The 9,778-nt window shown below is 45.2% G+C and overlaps 1 pseudogene; it reads left to right on the forward strand.

The window, feature by feature from the left end:
* Window positions 1-2,033: 2,033 nt before the first annotated feature.
* On the forward strand, window positions 2,034-2,394 carry LOC110595647 (annotated as a pseudogene).
* The last annotated feature ends 7,384 nt before the right edge of the window (window positions 2,395-9,778 follow it).

Below are 9,778 nucleotides of genomic sequence, written 5' to 3' on the forward strand. Positions count from 1 at the left end.
CTCGAACCTGCGGGCTCAGGCAATACACTCACCTCAGCCTCCCAAAGCGCAGGATTACAGGCTGAGCCACCGAGTCTGGCAGGAATAGAATTCTTTTTGAAGGTTTTTCCTCACTGTTTATAATCACGAAGTTCCTCAGTAGTGCATCCTTTTTCCTGTTGATTAAAGGATGTATGATGACTAAATGCTTTCTAATAGTCACCACAGTAATAAAAATTCTTGTCCAGGAGTGGTGGACCATGTCTGTAATCTCAGCACTTTGGGAGACTGAGTTAGAGGATTTCTTGAACCCAGGAGTTCAAGACAAGCCTGGGAAAAATGCTGAGACCCTATCCCTACAAAAAAAATTAGCTACGCATGGTGGCATGTGCCTGTAGTCCCAGATTCTCAGGAGGCTGAGATGGGAGGATCACTTGAACTAGTAGTTCAAGGTTGCGGTGAGCTATGATCATGCCACTACATTCCAGCCTGGGTGAAAGAAAGACCCTGCCTCACACACAAAAAAAGGACTTATTACATAAAGATTGTGTCTGATAAACATTTAAACTAAATTATGTTTCAAACATTCAATACGTGAGCCACATTATGGAAATATTTACTAGTGGTAAATATCTACTTGTGGAAATATTTACTGTGGTAAATTTCTCTGAAAAGAAATATGTTTTCAGCTAAGCTTAGAATGTTCCCCAAATTCATGATATTCAGCACGCCTGTGGTTCCAGCTACTTGTAAGGTTGAGGTGAAAGGATCCCCTGAACCCAGTAGGTCGAGGTTGTGGTGGCCATGAATGTGCCACTGCACTATAGCCTGGGAGACAGAGTGAGACTACAACTCAGAAAATAGGACAAAAAAAATTAAAAAGAGTTTTGCTATGTCTGAAACCAGGCTTCATAAAGAAAAAGGGTAGAAATAGTCACTGATTTACTAAGAAATACTTGTTTTAAAATGGTAATAGAAGGTAGTAATAGAACAAAGGTATTAACGGGGAAAATAAGGAGAAAGGAACTACATAAGGAGCACTGCATGTAAATGTTAAATTTCCAGAGGAACCGGCACATCTTTTTCTAACACCAAATGAAAAATGAGAAGATTATGGAAGAGAGGTGGAAGAGAGGTGAAAGAGAGGAAGCTAAAGATATTTGAGGAATGCCACACACTACATGGCCTCAACATTCTCAGACAAACATGTGTCTTAAGAATAGCTTTCTGGGCTGGGTGTGGCGGCTCAAGTCTGTAATCCCAGCACTTTGGGAGGCCAAGATGAGGGGATTGATTGCCTGAGCCCACAGGTTCAAGAACAGCCTGGGCAATTTGGTGAGACTTCATCTCTAAAATACATCAAAAAATTAATCAGGCATGGAAGCATATGCCTGTAGTTCCTGCTACTTGGAAGGCTGAGGCAGAAGGATCACCTGAGCCCAGCAGGTCAATGCTGGGGTGGCCATGAGCATGTCACTGCACTCCAGCCTGGATGATGGAGTGAGACTCTAACTCCAAAAAAAAAAAGATTAGCTTTCCAGCTGGGTGCAGTGCCTCATGCCTGTAATCCCAGCACTTTAGTAGGCAGAAGCAAGAGGATTGCCCGAGCCCAGGGGTTTGAGATCAGTCTGGGTAACATGGTGAGACCTTTTCTCTACAATAAATCAAGAAAAATTAGCTGGGCATGTTGGCGCATGCCTGTAGTTCCAGCTACTTGGAAGGCTGAGGCAGAAGGATCATCTGACCCCAGCAGGTCAGAACTGCGATGGCCATGATTGTACCACTGCCCTCCAGCCTGGGTGACAGACTGTGACTTTGACTCCAGAAAAAAAAAAAATTTGGAAGGCTGAGGCGGAAGGATCGCCGGAGCCCAGCAGGTCGAGGCTGCGGTGGCCGGGAGCAGCCACTGCACTCCAGTCTGGGCGACAGAGTGAGACTCCAACTCAAAAATAAAATTTAATTTAATTTAAAAAAAGAATAGTTTTCCTCCAGCTCTTTGTAGGTCACCCCACAAGTCTGGGGCACAGAGCAGGATTGCTGCAACCAAGGATGCCATGTCAGACAACGAGGACAATTTTGATGGTGATGATTCTGAATGATGTGGAGGAGGATTAAACACTAGATGACTTGGAGGATGCCAAGGAAGAGGGCCAGGAAAATGTTGAGACCCTCCCCTCTGGGGAGTGATGACAGGCCAGCCAGAAGTGAATCACTACACTGTACATGACCATGTATGAGCAAGCCAGAGTACTGGGTACCCAAGCTCTCCATGTTGCAATGTGTGCCCCTGTGATGGTGGAGATGGAGGGGAAGACAGATCCTCTGCTTATTGCCATGAAGGAACGCAAAGCCTGAAAGATCCCTGTCATCATTCACTGCTACCTGCCAGATGGGAGCTATGAAGACTGGGGGTAGATGAGTTCATCTTCCCAACCTTGCCATGCTCAATTTTTTTTTGAGTTGGAGTCTCATTTTGTCGCCCAGACTGCAGTGCAGTGGCCGCTCCCGGCCACCACAGCCTTGACCTGCTGGGCTCTGGCAATTCTTCTGCCTCAGCCTTCCACGTACCTGGAACTACAGGAACACGCTACCACGCCCGGCTATATTTTTGATTTATTGTGGAGATGAGGTCTCACCAAGTTGCCCAGGTGGGTCTTGAACCCGCGGGCTCAGGCAATCCACTCACCTCAGCCTCCCAAGGTGCAGGATTACAGGCTGAGCCACCAAGCCCGGCTCATGCTCAATTGTTATTCTTACTTTATATGTGTAAATAACAAAATATTAAACTTTCCAAAAAAAAAAAGAGAGAGAATAGCTTTCCTCCTGACAATGGATTTTTCAGTGCTAAAAAGAAATGAACTATATAGGTCAGGTGCGGTGGCTCAAACCTATGATCCCAGCACTTTGGGAGCCCAAGGCAAAAGAATTGCTTGAGCCCGCCGGTTCAAGACCAGCCTGGGCAACATGGCGAGACCTCGTCTCTACAATAAATCAAAAAATTAACTGGGCACAGTAGCTCCAGCTACTTGGAAGTTTGAGGTGGAAGGATCACCTGAGCCCAGCAAGTCGAGGCTGCAGTGGCCGGGAGCGTGCTCTGCACTCCAGCCTGGGCAATAGAGTGAGACTCCAGCTCAAAAAAAAAAAAAAAAGAAATGAACTATAAATTCATTAAAAAAAGTAGGACTCTTAAATGTACATTAAGTGAAAGGGTTACATACTGTATGACTCCAACTATATGACATCCTGAAAAAGAAAACGCCATGGAGACAGTGAAAAGATTGGTGGCTTTGAGGAACTGGAGGGAGGAAAGGATGAAGTGGTGGAGTACAGATTTTTAGGACAGTGAAACTATTTTGCATGATACTATAATAATGGATACATTTGCCAAAACTCATGGTTTGTACAAAAGGAAGAGTGAACTCTAATGTAAACTATGAACTCTTGGATTGCCTAAGCCTGTGGGTTCAAGACCTGCCTGGGCAACTTGGCGAGACCTCATCTCTACAATAAATCAAAAATTAGCCGGGTGTGGTAGCATGCGCCTGTAGTTCCAGCTACTCGGAAGGCTGAGGCGGAAGGATCGCTGGAGACCAGCAGGTCAGGCTGCGGTGGCTGGGAGCGGCCACTGCACTCCAATCTGGGCGACAGAGTGAGACTCTAACTCAAAAAAAAAACTACGAACTTTGAGTGATATTCACATGTCTATTACAGTAGGTTCATTGGTTATACCAACATACACAGGTACAGAATGCCAACAGCCGGGGGTCTGTGCCTGTGTGGGGTGAGGATGTATATGGGACCTCTCTGTACTTTCTGCCCAATGTTGCTGTGATCCTAAAACTACTCTTTTAAAAAACTGTTAAATTCTATTTTTAAAAAACATGTCCTAATTTATATTTCCAACTGTGCCAACTCTCTCACAGACTAAGGTAACTCCTCATAAAGACTCACTTAAACCTGTAGCTCACCTTGGAGAATGTCTCTCTTCACTGCCCTGGGCTCTCCCCTTTGCTCCAAATGGCAGATCAGACTGTCTTGGCATAGCTGGTCCTCTCCTGATCATGAGGAAGTATATATGCCGTAAGAGGAATGGGCAAGAGACAAAAACAAAAACAAAAAACTTTCCCATGCTACACAACCAGTTGATAATTAATGGAGAAAAATTCTTTCCAAAAGGCCCAAAATGCAAGCAACCTCTATGTCTCAAAGGGCCTAGGAATCTATGATGCCTAAAATTTAAACTAAGACTCAGATCCACACCAAAGAAGAAGCCAGCCTAGGTTGTCCAGGGTGGTAGAAAACAGCCACATGTGGCTATTAAAAATAACTAGTTGAATAAATTAGTTAAAATAAAATTAAATGTTCAGTTCCTCAGTTATACTACACATTTCAAGAGCTCAACACCTCCATGAGACTAGGGACAATATATTGGACAGCATTGCTTTAGAAGAAATAACGTCAACACAATGAACAGATCTGCACTCCAGTCTGGGAGATGAAGTGAGACCCAGTCTTGAAAAAAAAGAAAAAAAGGAGAAATGAGAATGAAAAAATATATGTGTATGTGTGTGTGAGTACGTGTGTGTGAATGTATATACACACACTGAATATACTCATATATATTTTATCTAATTTTTGTAAAAAACAATGCTGTAATAATAAATCTGAAACAAATTACATAAAAACTTTTACTCATAGGGGCTAGGTGGGGAACAGTGAAGGGGATACAGATAAAATTGAGAGTTCTGGATGTACATTTGTATAGTGTTTTGACATTATACGCTTTCAAACCCTAACATCCAATAAAAAGAAGGGGATAAAAATAAACCCTTAAAATTGAATGCTGGTTGGGCATGGTGGCTCATGCCTATAATCCCAGCACTTTGGGAGGCCAAGGTGAGAGGACTACCTGAGCCCACAGGTTCGAGACCAGCCTGGGCAATTTGGCAAGACCTCATCTCTACAATACATCAGAAACTTAGCCAGGCGTGGTGGTACATGCCTGTAGTTCCAGCTACTTGGAAGGCTGAGGCAGAAAGATCGTCTGAGCACAGCAGGTCAAGGCTACAGTGGCCATGAGCATGCCACTGCACTCCAGCCTGGGCAACAAAGTGAGACTACAACTCAAAAAAAATTGAATGCTAACAGAAACAAATAAATCTACTGATCATCAACTTGACACCATAAGAACATAGATAAAAGAACTAAGTACTGACTGCACAGCCCAAGAGGGATCTATCCTAAAGGCAAAAACAACTGCAAGGAAAACTTAAACTTGGCTAAGCGGGTTTATTATTAACAGGTACTGATTACAAATCAATGAATGAAAAACAAACATAACTCCATACAGATACTTAAATTTAAAAAGGGGAGGGGGAGAAGGAAGGGTGTTTTACAGAAGGAAGGGTGTTTTATAGAAGGAAGGGTGTTTTATAGGGTTTTTTAATATCATTTATTCAGGCAAGGACCACTGAAGATGCTGAAATTACTGGGCAAAATCATCTTGGGAAACAGGATGTTCCTACAGGGTCAGAGCATCACCCACAGATTACAGATTACAAAGGGAAAAATATACCTCGACAAGGGTACCTGATCTCAAACCAGGCAAAGTGGGGACCAAAGGGAGGCTCAAACTTTACCTGTACAATGTCCACTTGTACACCTAATTCTGAATTGAACCCCACATCTTTAAAATGAAATATATTTTTTAAAATAAAATAAAATATACCTTGACAATGTCACCACCTTAGGTAAGTGAGCAAACTTAACATCACTAAGATTGAGGACAACCTGCATGCACGAGCATTCCGACAGAATGTGATATGAATCACCTATGAAAAAATTAGCCGGGCATGGTAGCGTGCGCCTGTAATTCCGGCTACTCGGAAGGCTGAGGCAGAAAGATCGCCGGAGCCCAGCAGGTCGAGGCTGCGGTGGCCGGGAGCGGCCACTGCACTCCAGTCTGGGCGACAGAGTGAGACTCCAACTCAAAAAAAAAAAAAAGAAAAGAAAAGAAAAACGCTTGGAAAAGATGTTTAATCCCAACCTGCTAAAGTTTCTCTCTTCTAACTTACAGAAAATTCATGAGCTAGAACACAGGTCAGCAAACTATGGTCCACAATGCAAATCCATCCCAATGTCTATTTCTGTAAACAAAGTTCTATTGAAACACAGTCATCCCATTCACTTACTCAGTGTCTGTGACTGCTTTTGAGCTAGAATGGCAGAGTTGAGTAATTGCAATAGAGGCCATCTGGTTCATGAAACCTAAAATAGTTACTATTTTGTTCTTTCTGGAACAAATTAAACACCATAAAGAAACAAACATCTAGAATGTGGGTTATTCTTTAAGGAAACTGGCCTTGACTTTTCAAAATTTCAATGTTGGGGTGAAAAAGACTAAACAGCTCTGATAATCAAATGTGACACATGAACCTCATTTTGACTGCAGATTCTCATCTTCTAGAGTTATAAAAGTAGAACTTACCCTGTATCCTCTTTATTCCCCAATGCCCCTTCCTTCTGAAACTTCGTGGGGGATGTACAAACCTAGCAAGTTCAGCGGTGGTGACCTCATCTGTGCATCTTGTCTGGCTTTAATAGAAAAAAGCTGGTGGCCAACATATTCTACATTTCTTTAAACCTACAATTTGTACAAACTTAAAAAAGCATCTTGACACCCAAATGTGATGCATCAGATGTAAATTACTGATGCCCAAGTCCAGAGCAAATTTCACAGATTAACAACTTCTCTTGCAAAATCTAAACCAATCTATAGTGACAATAACCTATACATGGGGGTGCTGGGGGCGAGGCGAGAAGACACGGAGGAAACTTTTTGTTCAACGTTTTTATTGTGATTGTTTCACGGATGTGTTCGTGTGTCCAAACTTATCAAAATCTATACTTTAAATAAGTGCAGTGTATTATATGCGAATTGCACCTCAATAAAGGTGCTTTCAAAAATTGTAACAGCAGGACGCAGTGGCTCACGCTTGTCATCCCAGCACTTTGGGAGCAGAGACGAGAGGATTGCCTGAACCCAGGGGCCCGAGACCAGCCTGGGCAATTTGGCGATACCTCGTCTCTACAATAAATTATTTTTAAAATGAGCCGGGCGTGGTGGCGCGCGCCTGTGGTTCCAGCTACTTAGAGGGCGGAGGTGGAAGGATCGCCTGAGCTCAGCAGGTCGAGGCTGCGGTGGCCGTGAGCGTGCCACCGCACTCCAGTCTGGGAGACAGAGAGAGACCCGGACTCAAAAACAACAACAAGAAAACAGCGACTCTCTTGAATGAACCCAGCGCTCACCAAACTCGCCGGAATCGCCAGGTCGGTGAGGACAGGGGGACACGGGGCCCGAGGCGCGAATGGCGACGACGCTTTTCCCTCTGGACGGAGGACTCCGACGTTTTTGCAGAAAAGGTCCTGCCCCGACCAGCCTCTCCCGGAACCGATGGCCAGAGTGGCCACCGGGCTCGGAGAGCTCGGGGACAGCCGCAGCCTCCGTGGGCGCAAGTGGAGCGGTCGGTGACTCCGGAAGCGGTACAGTGGAGGCCGGGTCCCGACCCAGCCTTTGACCCTGCCAGTCTCCCGCCCGGGAGCTCCCAGGTCACACAGTCACACGGAGACAGTTCGGGACCCAGCCCAGCCTAACGCGCAGGCGCAATCGCCATCGGCCGCCGCCCAGCTGAGGCACATTTCCGCTTCCGGTTTTGCGAGCGAAGGGGTGGGGCCTCGGGGAAGGTGGAAGGGGAGGTGATGAAGTCAAGGGGCGTTCCAGGGTCTGTGGGCGGGGCTATAGGCGGAGACAGGCCTGGGGCGCGGCCTGTGTTGAACCCGACCCTAGAAGGGGAGACTGAGAGAAGGCCCAAAACAAGGTGGGCGGAGCTAAGGCGGGGCCCAAGCCTAGTGGGCGGGGCCGAAGACTGGGACCAGGCGTGGGGGCGGGACTTGGGTCGGTCCTCGGTTCTGTTCTCTACCTCCCCGAGGCCCCTAGACGACCGAACATCAGGTTTGCAAAGGCATCTTCCAGTCCGCAAAGTGGTTCACGCCCCTATTCATCCCGTTTCTTCTTTAGGCCCTTGAAGAGAGTTTTCTTCTCAATCGAAAACGTTTTAAGTTTTCTTCTTAAATCGATTGTACCTTTCAGGTTAGCTCCTAGACATTATATATTGGGAAGGGGAACATAGCATTAATAAGGGTATCTGATCTCAAACCAGGCGAAGTGGGGGCCAAAGAGAGGCCCAAACTTTACCTGGACGATGACCACTTATCTACCTAATCCAGAATTGTACCCCACATCTTTAAAATAAAATAAAAATTTAATGCATTCATTATTTCTTTCATTTTCCAATTGATTATTAGTGGGGAATAGTTCTGAGGAGTGAGGAACATGCTCTGATTTAAATCACAGATGTAAGTCAGTATCCAGCTGATACAATAGATGCCCAACATATATGAGTTATTTTCACTTCCGCCCTTACAAAGGGTGAAGAGGTCTACAAAAGTTCGCTTTCTCGTAATTCCTGTATTAGGAGAAGATAATCATTGACAAGGCAAATTAGATCACGTCTGCCATCTGCTGGAGACCAGGGACATTACATTACATGCCAAGCTGCTGCTTTTTAAAACCAGCCATTAAACTTTCCTTCCCTATTGGAAGGTTTCACGTTTTAAAAAAAATTTACCGGCCAGGCATGATGGCTCACACCTGTAATCCCAGCGCTTTGGGAGGCCAATATGAAAGGATCGCTTGAGGCCAGGAATCCAAAACCAGCCTGGCCAGTATAGTGAGACTCCCGGCTCTGAAAAAGTAATTAAAAATTAGGCTGGTGTGGTGGTGTGCCCCTGTGGTTCCAGATACTCAGGGAGCTTGAGCCCGGGAGTTGGAGGCTGCAGGAATCTATGATCACACCACTGCACTCCAACCTGAATGACAGAGAGACCTCTGTCTTAAACAACAACAAACGTTTTCTGCATTTTCTGTCCCTTCAGATTATAACATCTGCCTACTATGTTTGAGCAGGGCGGGGGGTAGCAACAGTTTGACAGATGATAAAACTGATCACCAGAGTCACTACACACAGTATTTCTACTTCACCCCAGAAAATGGCTGAAGGAATTTAGGTAATAGCTGTGGGAAAGCATAAACAGCAAGTGCAAAGGCACTGAGGCAGGGAAATGCTTGGCCTTTTAAACAAACAGCAGAAGCCCCATGTGTGAAATGGCTCAGGTGAGTTGACCAAAATAGAGATCAGCAGGAAGGGAAGTCAGAGAATTGACAGAGTCAGATCAGACAGGACCACCAGGGCAACCAAACATGTTGGGTTTTTACTGTGAATGCAATGGGGTGTCACTGAAGAATATCAAGCTATGGGACATTATCTGATATGTATATTAAAAGACCTCTTTGTCATTTATGAGACTCTTGGGAGGCAAAGGCAGAATCAGGGAGGAAAATTATCAAGTTAAAGCAATAATCCTGATAAGAATGAAAATGCTTGGAAGACAGAGGCAGGTGAGGATGGAGCCCACAGGAAGTGATCTGAGGCTAAAATGAAGGCAGATCCAATTGCTATCTGCTGCTGGGGTGGGTGTGTGTGTGTGTGTGTGTGTGGTTTCTCTAGAGACAAGGTCTCTGTGGACCAGGTTGGAGTGTAGTAGCATGACCATAGCTCACTGCAGCCTCAAACTCCTGGGCCCAAGCGATCCTCCTGCCTCAGTCTCCTGAGTATCCGAACTACCTTCCTGGCTAATTTTATTTTACTTTATTTAGAAATGGGGTCTCTCAGCCAGGCTC

Source organism: Carlito syrichta, unplaced genomic scaffold, assembly GCF_000164805.1.
Source record: "Carlito syrichta isolate Samal-C Ts95f unplaced genomic scaffold, Tarsius_syrichta-2.0.1 Scaffold303236, whole genome shotgun sequence".
Taxonomy (NCBI): domain Eukaryota; kingdom Metazoa; phylum Chordata; class Mammalia; order Primates; family Tarsiidae; genus Carlito; species Carlito syrichta.